Source organism: Podarcis vaucheri (assembly GCF_965113315.1).
Source record: "Podarcis vaucheri genome assembly, chromosome: 9".
Taxonomy (NCBI): Eukaryota; Metazoa; Chordata; class Lepidosauria; order Squamata; family Lacertidae; genus Podarcis; species Podarcis vaucheri.
Genome location: NC_138767.1, coordinates 75,587,233 through 75,596,004, shown reverse-complemented (window position 1 = coordinate 75,596,004; position 8,772 = coordinate 75,587,233).

Here is an 8,772-nt window from a genome sequence, read left to right as displayed (position 1 = left end):
CAGTAGTCCAAGCGGGAGATAACTAGAGCATGCACCACTCTGGCGAGACAGTCCACGGGCAGGTAGGGTCTCAGCCTGCGTACCAGGTGGAGTTGGTAGACAGCTGCCCTGGATACAGAATTAACCTGCGCCTCCATGGACAGCTGTGAGTCCAAAATGACTCCCAGGCTACGCACCTGGTCCTTCAGGGGCACAGTTACCCTATTCAGGACCAGGGAGTCCTCCACACCAGCCCGCCTCCTGTCCCCCAAGAACAGTACTTCTGTCTTGTCAGGATTCAACCTCAATCCATTAGCCGCCATCCATCCTCCAACCGCCTCCAGGCACTCACACAGGACCTTCACCGCCTTCACTGGTTCTGATTTGAAAGAGAGGTAGAGCTGGGTATCATCTGCATATTGATGGACACCCAGTCCAAACCCCCTGATGATCTCTCCCAGCGGCTTCATATAGATGTTAAAAAGCATGGGGGAGAGGACGGAACCCTGAGGCACCCCACAAGTGAGAGCCCAGGGGTCTGAACACTCATCCCCCCCCACCACTTTCTGAACACGGCCCAGGAGGAAGGAGCGAAACCACTGTATAACAGTGCCCCCAGCTCCCAACCCCTCTATACGGTCCAGAAGGATGTTATGGTCGATTGTATCAAAGGCCGCTGAGAGATCCAGCAGAACGAGGAAACAACTCTCACCTTTGTCCCTAGCTCGCCGGAGATCATCAACCAGTGCGACCAAGGCAGTTTCAGTCCCATGATGAGGCCTGAACCCTGATTGGAAGGGATCCAAATGGTCCGCATCCTCCAGGCGTGCCTGGAGTTGTTCAGCAACCACGCGCTCAATCACCTTGCCCAAGAATGGAAGATTTGAGACTGGGCAATAGTTGGCCATACTGGCCGGGTCTAAAGATGGTTTTTTAAGAAGCGGTTTAATGACCGCCTCTTTCAGCGGATCTGGGAATGTTCCCTCACATAGGGAAGCATTCACCACCCCGCAGAGCCCATCGCCCAGCCCTTCCCGGCTTGCTTTTATTAGCCAGGATGGGCAAGGATCAAGGAGACAGGTGGTTGGTTTCACGCGTCCAAGCAGCCTGTCCACATCCTCGGGGGTAACGGATTGAAATTGATTCCATGCAACTTGACCAGACAGAGCTCCAGCACTCTCCCGCCCCAGCCCTGCTCCCACGGTGGTGTCTAGCTCCTTCCGAATATGAGTGATTTTATCTGCAAAAAACTTTGCAAACTCGTTGCAGGAGATCTTGGGGTCTTTACAAGGCCCCGGTGGTAAAGGTGGTTCCGTTAAATTGCGGACCACCTGAAAGAGTCTCCTGCTACTATTTTCTGCAGATGCAATAGAGGCGGTGAAGAAAGTCTTCTTCGCCGTCACTATCGCCACTTGGTAGGCTCGACGTTGAGCTCTAACCTGTGTCCGGTCAGATTCGGAGTGAGTTTTCTGCCACCGACGCTCTAGCCGTCTCAGTTTGCTGCAGGAACACCAAACATGTGCACACGAGGGTGCTATGTACTTAATTTAACACCTGAATACATGCCTTGAGGAGCTAATCAAGGTTCCCAGATGTTAAAGACAAGTTAAAAGTTCCCAGCTTGCTGAAGAGACAAATGCAGGGTCCAGGTTGATTCATTTGGGAAGAGCGGTCTCTAGCCGTTCCATGACTCCCGAGCCTCCCCCGATCAATCAAAACAAAGGGGGAAGGGGGAAGGAGATCTGTACCACCGGACGTCCCCGGTTTCCCTTCTGCAGCGGCAGTCAGCAGCCTGGAGCCAGCCTGGTAGTGCAGTTGACTCTGGCTGGCTTCAGGAGCTGCTCACTGCTGTGGCGCAGGAAAAATGGTGGGCGTCACGGCAGCGAGCAGCTCCTGAAGCCAGCCAGAGCCAACTGCGCTATCAGGCTGGCTCCGGGCTGCTGAGACTGCTGCTGCCACATTTCCTGGGGACAGATTTGCAAATCTGGGGACATTCCAGGGACGGAATTTGTCCAGGGACAGATTTGCAAATCCAGGGACTGTCCCCGGGAACCAGGGATGTCTGGCAACCCTAGGCTATACTCCCTCCGAAGGTGCAGGTATGAAGTTTGGGTGTGCTTCTGGATCCATTTCTGTCAAAACCTTATGTGACTCGGGACCCAAAGACCGCTCTTCCCAAATGAATCAACCTGGACCCTGCATTTGTCTCTTCAGCAAGCTGGGAACTTTTAACTTGTCTTTAACATCTGGGAACCTTGATTAGCTCCTCAAGGCGTGTATTCAGGTGTTAAATTAAGTACATAGCACCCTCGTGTGCACATGTTTGGTGTGCCTGCAGCAAACTCTGCAGGAAGTGTAGCTCTGCCCAGATCACCCTGAGATAAAATAGGAGGCCACCCAGATCTTAACATGGGTGGTGATGAGAAAGATAAGAATCTCAAAACTACATTCATGACTTTGCCAATAATACATATTCACTCACCCACCTGTTTTTAAATATAAAATCAGACCACTCTTGCCAGATATTGTTTACTAAAGCTGCTGAAGTTTGGGTGGCATTCAGCTGAACACACAACCTCAGTTTAGGCTACCCTGCGTGGTGACAGATGTATATTGCAAGTGGGGTGGGATTGGTTGAAAGAAGCATTCATTACCTGGAAACAAATGCCTCTGGTTGGACTATGTCTTTAAATCGCTCCCACATCTCACAATATGCAATCTTATTCATATTTGCTCAAAGCAAAGCCACTTGTACTCAAAGAGGTTTCTTTAGAAATAAATCTGAAGGGCTGATTGCCTTAAAATGTATGTCCTTAAAATGAACCCCTTCTTGATAGAGGGCAGTCTCACAATTTTACAGAAAGTGGGTAACACGCACCCTTCCAAGGCAGAATGTGAAGGAGAGACTTGCCCAATTTGTTTCAAGAGTGATGCAAAAATAACCCTGCATATGCAAAAAGCAAATTCATGAAACTGGGATTATGGGTTGTTGTTTTTCCAAGTGGAAAAGAAGTATTCTTCTGCAGAGATTTTGTGCAATATGGCATCACTGCCAGCTAGTTTTTTTCACTATCAATCACACCTAGAGAGGCTGGAGGAGTTTGCTTGGTCCACATCTGTAAGGTGTACTGAACTGATTCATAGGTGGGTTCTGTCAGTCTTTGGTTCTCTCAGTCTCTCACCCTTCCAAACCTAAATCCAGTTATCCACATTTCTGCAGCCATTTGTAAAAAAAGAAAGAAAGAAGGTGTTTTTTAAAAAAATCTTCATGAAAATTCTTGAGCGTTTTAGTGTGAATTTCTCCTAATAAGTAAACTTTTGTCAGCAATTTCTCCTAATATAATGCATTTTAGTATGTTGCGTTCACTAATCTATTCATTTTTATGCACGTTCCTCTCTGATGTGTACATTCTTGTAAATACTGTTTGGGATTGCATTGCAAAATTCCGATAAGTGCGAATTTGGAAGAATGGCTGTGCTTTGGTTCCCATACTGTTTTGCAAAGTGTGGACTTGATAGATTTGGCTTCAAATGCAAACCAGATGGAATTTCTTCTCCCTTCCTAATAAGGGACTATTGAAAAAGGCAGAGGGATGAGCTCTGGCTTCTTTGTGTGCCAGTGTTCCAGTGTGGTGCAGGAGAGCCAGTGTGGTGTAGTGGTTAAGAGTGGTGGACTCGTAATCCGGTGGACCGGGTTCAATTCCCTGCTCCTCCACATGCAGCTGCTGGGTGATCTTGGGCTAGTCACACTTCTCTGAAGTCTCTCAGCCCAGCTCACCTCACAGAGTGTTTGTTGTGGGGGAGGAAGGGAAAAGGAGAATGTTAGCCGCTTTGAGACTCCTTAGGGTAGTGATAAAGTGGGATATCAAATCAAAACTCTTCTTCTTTACAGTGTTAATCCAGGGAGTGCTTGAGTGCTCTCTATTGGTCCCTCTTCCCTTTGATCAAGTTAATGTTTTGGACAGACTCGTTTTTAGTTCCTAGCTCAGAAATGATACATTGCCATGGATAAGGTTAGGCAATTCACTCTATCTCAGTTTGGACCAGGAAATTGTAATTATCATTCAGAAATTATAGAGTAGGAAATAGAAGGGATAGGATAACCAATTGCAAAACATTTTATGCATTAACTGTGCTCTACAGCATCTTAAAAAGCAGAGACATCTCCTTGCCGACAAAGGTCCGTATAGTTAAAGCTATGATTTTCCCAGTAGTGATGGATGGAAGTGAGAGCTGGACCATAAAGAAGGCTGATTGCCGAAGAATGGATGCTTTTGAATTATGGTGCTGGAGGAGACTCTTGAGAGTCCCATGGACTGCAAGAAGATCAAACCTCTCCATTCTGAAGGAAATCAGCCCTGAGTGCTCACTGGAAGGACAGATCGTGAATCTGAGGCTCCAATACTTTGGCCACCTCATGAGAAGAGAAGACTCCCTGGAAAAGACCCTGATGTTGGGAAAGATTGAGGCCACAAGGAGAAGGGGACGACAGAGGATGAGATAGTTGGACAGTGTTCTCGAAGCTACTAACATGAGTTTGACCAAACTGCGAGAGGCAGTGGAAGACAGGAGTGCCTGGCGTGCTCTGGTCCATGGGGTCACGAAGAGTCGGACATGACTAAACGACTAAACAACAACAACATAATGAATTTCTTAAGAAAGGAAATGTTCTCCTGTATTAGCATGTAGCTGCCATGTCTTCTCACTCTTTGACATTCAAGATGCCAATAATCTTGCATGCGTTTTGCAAGGGACACCATGCAATGCACACTATGCAATGGGGAGGCTGTTTCCCAACAGCTGCAGTGTCACCTAGTGGACAAACAATTATTGTTCTGTGCCACTTTCACATGTGGCACAGAAAACATAGCGTTAGACAAGAGAGTCATTATTGGCTTTCAAAACAGACATTGTACAGCATCAGGCAAAGAAGCAAGGCTGCTGTTTGAGTTATGGCCAGGGCCCAGCACCATTTGAAGAAATGTGCTATAAAAGCTCTTTGGCTAGTCAATGTACAGGATGGATTTTTCCTACTGTGGTATGTTTACTTTAGTTCTACAGTGGTTTTAGTGAAAGGACAACAGAGAGCCTTTCTTTTCTGAACTAGCTTGCTGGCAAACTGAGCTACCTGAAAAGATCCAGTCTGTGAAAATATCTGAAAGCAATTTCTGCCTAGGCGTTCAGTTCTACTGCATGCACGGTGTACTGCAGGTATGGTCTAATATTCCTTGTTCCAGGCTTATAATGAAATTGAAATTTACCTGAATGATTCCCATTCCCAAATCAGATGAGCATGCGCCACCATTCATAACAGAGGAAAGGCGCCACCTCTGAACCTCTGACCAGGGTTGTTTGAATGTTGCCCACTCTCTTTCCCAGGAAGAACACCACAAAGAAGGGTTCCTTCTTTCTCTCAAACAGAAATCCATGTTTCTGTCCTGTGGCTGCAATGGTGAGCATAGTTACAATACCTCTATCCCAGCAAAAGGAAGATCAGCTTGGTCGCAACTTGATTCAAATCAGTCATAGTAACCTTCCCCTAACTTTTAACACTTCGTTCATTCTTTCTAGAATGTTAGCCTAGAGTCAGGGACTGTAGTTTTGTTTTGATTTGTATCTAGAAGTCCCCTAACCTCTGATCCCTTGTGCATGGAATGTTGTTATTTGTATTAAACATTGACTGATGCAAGAAGATTTTGTAGAAAATTTTGGCTGAAAAACAGCACAAATTTTTAAAAAGAAAAGGAATCACAATCAGTCAGGATATGATAGCCACCACTATCTGCTGCCTACTAATGCAACAGAATTAGTAGCACTAAGTTGTAGGTCATATTCACATCATGAGACCTCTGGGTATAGGGTGGTATAGAAATTCAATAAATAAAAATAATCATCCATATATTAAATTTATGCAAGTGCTAAAAGTGGGCAAAAGTAGGACCAAGTAACTTGGCAAGATCTCTTGATGCCATTCCAGGCTTGCACACTAGGGTTTGAAGCTTCCCTGCTGAGCAGATTGACAGCAAACGCTATATCAGGTCTGCTCCACTGGGACAAGTACCCTTTTACCAATCCTTGTATCTGGGTCATGTACTAATCTCATCTGTAGAACATAATATGACCAAGAACAAGTAAACATTCTATGGGTCAGTCTCAAGACAAGCCCAGATCCATTCCAAGCAAATGCCACTGTGTTTCTGCTCAGTGTGTTAGCTAGCCTTTGGGCACATTATTGATATCCGTGCTCCCATTAGTGACCACTCTACCCACAAACTTCCAAGACTGCTTCGATCTGCTGCTTTAGATGTTGTTGTTGTTGGCATCTATCTGTCTTGTGAGACAATGGAGTGCACCTCTGAAGGTGAAGTCAAACCACTGCGCCAGCAGCACTGAAGTGACCTCTTCGGGGTGCAAGCCTGGGCAGAGTGTATGAAGGTCGTGAGCTGCCCAGATCATAAGATGATCCCCCTGATTAGCCTCATTGATGTGGTCCAAAGGGAAGCAGAGCCATACATTTCATACCTGCTGCAGGAGTTGCTGGAAGGATGCATACAAGGCGCCATCCAACCATCTTAGGGTCCCTACTCTAGATTTGTGTACAGTTTACTCCTTAGTTTTTTCTTCCCCAGAAGATATCCCATAAGGTAGCAGAGATTTAAGATAGTTTTCCTTCTCCTGGATGGGCTACCTTCCCAGGCTGACAAACCTTTAGATCAGGCACCCCCAGACTTGGCCCTCCAGCTGTTTTGGGACTACAACTCCCATCATCCCTAGCTAACAGGACCAGTGGTCAGGGACGATGGGAATTGTAGTCCCAGAACAGCTGGAGGGCCAAGTTTGGGGATGCCTGCTTTAGATGAACCTTGGTGCAACCATTTTACAAGGCTGATCATCCAAGAATGGCTGTAAGGCTGTCCCTATGGTGGATGTTCTTTCTGGACTTATTTTTAGAGAAATTGAACCCAATGTAGGGGTTTCAGCAGACCAATTCCTGCTCTACTCCCCCCTTCCATTTTCTTCTGTGCTCCTGACATTCCATGTCTGAATTGCACATAACTGATGGCTCCATAGGGACCAAGGGGTCTTCAGCCTTCCCAATAAAATATTTGAGGGGGCCAGCCTTCCCAGTTGATGGGCATTGCCATTCAAAAGGTGTGTGTGACCATGTCATGTGATCAATTATGCAGGGTGGGGCTTACCTGCCCCCCATATATTTTATTTAAATTGGCACCCCTGATGGACTCTGCTCAACTCCTTGGTTATTATTCAGTCCCTTCCCCCTCCCCCCACTGATTCAGCAGCCATCAACAATCTCTAAGTCCTAGGACCTTCAAGATGTTGATTGTGTACCATGTAAGCTTCTCCATATAAACTTCTCCATGTCTAGGGTGTGTCACCTCTGCCTGCAACCAAGTATGGGGAAACCACTCCCTGGTTTTTGGGTGGCCTTGTATTGCTTTCAAATGGATAGGTCACATTGAGGCTGCAAAATTCAAAGCGCAGAAAGCTTGTGGGGCGTTAATGAAATTCTATTTTATGGTGGATGGTCAGCTATTGGAACCTTTATGGCGGGTGGTCAGCTATTGAAAATCTTTGCCACTAAAGTGGTCTCCCAGATGCTTCAGGCAGTAGCGATGTGGGGTAAGAACCCAAATGCCAACAAAGCCTTAGAGATAGTGCAGAACAAATTCCTCAGGAAAGTGCTCTCGCTCCCCAACGGGACTCCAGCTGCTCTTCTCCATGTTGAAGCTGACGTGACAACAATACAGGCTAGAATTGATTACCTGTGCTTAAATTATGTGAAAAGACTTCAATTTCTTTCGGAGGAGAGATTCCCCGCTCTGTCACACACACAACAGAAACAGACCAAATGTTGAAAGGACAGTATCCAGTGCCTCTTGTCCTAATACCAATTACAAGATTTTCAGGTGACTATGAAGATGGCACTTAAGACATTGTCTCTTTAGGGATCTAACCATGATAGCTTCTACCAAGAGTTCACCATGGTTTCCACTTATTAAAATGGAGCATGCCCGGGCCTGTTACCTGTCAAAGCTCCCACTTGCTGTCCTTAGAATCGCTTTGAAAGAATTACGATTCCAATAGATGCCCTCGGCGGTGTTGGATGGACGCTACAGAAAAGTACATTACGAAGAGAGACTTTGTCTGTGTGGGCAACCCTGTGTGGAGGACCTGTGCCACTATTTATTGCAGTGCCCGTTACATATAGACCCAAGAGACCGATTCATAAAACCCCTGTTTCTGAATGGAACTCACTTGAATAGGGTGGAAAGGGTGGAATGGCTGCTGAGTGATACTGATGACTTTGTAACTTATAAAGTAGCACTCTATGCGTTGGCAGCTAAGAAGATCAGGAGGAAAGAACTAGATAAAATAGCGGTCAACTGCAAAGAGGATTCGGATATTTAATTTGGCACATTTTACTAGAGAATCTTCTGCTATTCTATTTTATGCAACAAACAATCTTAGTAGTTGTGACAGTGGTTTATATTGTATGTGTGGTGCCTAATGATTCTTATGTTATTGATGTTTTTCCTTTTATTTTTCTGAATGATGCCATGGCCTATGGTTAGCGCAATAAAGTCTATGATGATGATGATGATGAATAGGTACTCAGTGTCACCTGCGTTCACTGGACTCGCATCAAAATGTTCCAATGTATCCCCCACCCTCTAAGACACATGGGTTATGAAAAGGGCTCCTGTTCATGGCCTCAAACAGTCTGGAGCAGACTCTTTAAGTACTGCTCTCTCTTGTCTTTTCCCTATATTT